We start from the raw sequence: 1,510 nt of genomic DNA on the forward strand, positions 1-1,510 counted from the left end.
CAACAAGTTTTTGGCGCCGTTGCCGGGGAACGCCAAAATTTTTGACAAAATTTTAAATTTTTTATGTTTTATTACGAATCTAGGTTTATTCATACTTATTCAAACTTTTACATTTTATTTATTTTCAATTACTAACATATTTATTTTTTCAAATTCTGTTTTGTAGGTAGTTTCGGTTCGTGCGAAATTTCAAGTTCATGCGCAGTTCTCGAAGTTCTGGCACGTCACCAGATCCTATTGACCCAGAAATTGAAAGAACTCTTAAAAAGAACAAGAAAGAAAAGAAAAAGAAAAACCAAACCCCAATATAAACTAAAATTACCGAGCCAGAAGTTATGGCCACACTTATGGATTACGCTAGGCCAGGAGTGGCCGGTGTAACAAACAGTATAGTTAGACCCCAAATTAATGCACATCATTTTGAAATTAAGCATGCGTTGCTTAATATGTTGCAAAATAATGTAACGTTTTACGGGTTACCTAACGAAAATCCTAATACCCATTTGACAAATTTCTTAGAAATTTGTGACACTTTTAAAATTACTGATGTAACTGCAGAAGCAATCAAACTTCGCCTTTTTCCTTTTACTTTGAAGGATCGAGCCAAAGAATGGTTAACTTCTATGCCAGCCGCATCAATTGAGACTTGGGAGCAATTAGCCCAAGCATTTTTATCAAAATTTTTTCCTTTAGCAAAAACCGCAAGAGTCATTAAAGAGTTAACATCTTTTTCTTAAAATGATAATGAAACTCTTTATGAATCTTGGGAACGCTTTAAAGAACTTCAACGTTTATGCCCACACCACCAATTGCCCGCCGAACTTTTAATGCAAACATTTTATAATGGACTAAATCCTACAACTAGAGGTTCATTGGACGCTATGTCTGGAGGGTTATTCATGAAGAAAACATCTGCCCAAGCAAGAGAACTTTTGGAGGAAATGGCAATCAACAACAGTATGTGGCCCGCGGAACGTGGACACGTACCATTAGCGAAACCATCATCCTCAACAACATCATCAGTTAAAGGTATAGTGAATCTTGATCCAGTAGCGATGTTGCAAGCCCAATTTTCTGCCTTGTCGCACAAAATTGATAGGTTTATGGCACCGTGTGATCCTAATGGTCAACCCATCCAAACGGATGTGGATTACGAAGGCATGAGTGAAATTGAACAGGTAAATTTTGTCCAAGGACAAAACCAAACTAATAACCCTTATTCCAATACATATAATCCTGTATGGAGAAATCATCCTAACTTTAACTGGACAGATAATAATAATGCTAATGCTAATCAAAATCGTACTACTAATTATCAAAATCAATCCAGAGATACAATTAGCACTTTATCTTCTAAAATCGACAAATTTATTGATGCTATGAGCGGAAAAATAAGTAATCACGATGATGGTTTTAAACGGATCGAGAATAAATTCGATCAGCTTATTAAAAACCAATCATCTAGCATCCATAATTTGGAGATTCAAATTGGACAACTCGCTAAATCAAT

The 1,510-nt window shown here is 35.5% G+C and overlaps 1 non-coding gene across 1 annotated transcript; it reads right to left on the reverse strand.

Annotated features, from left to right (window-relative positions):
* Window positions 1-704: 704 nt before the first annotated feature.
* Window positions 705-811, reverse strand: LOC136207736 (small nucleolar RNA R71). The gene has a single exon (XR_010676864.1). It is a non-coding gene; the product is annotated as a small nucleolar RNA R71 (small nucleolar RNA).
* Window positions 812-1,510: the final 699 nt, after the last annotated feature.

Source organism: Euphorbia lathyris, chromosome 9, assembly GCF_963576675.1.
Source record: "Euphorbia lathyris chromosome 9, ddEupLath1.1, whole genome shotgun sequence".
NCBI classification, from domain to species: Eukaryota; Viridiplantae; Streptophyta; class Magnoliopsida; order Malpighiales; family Euphorbiaceae; genus Euphorbia; species Euphorbia lathyris.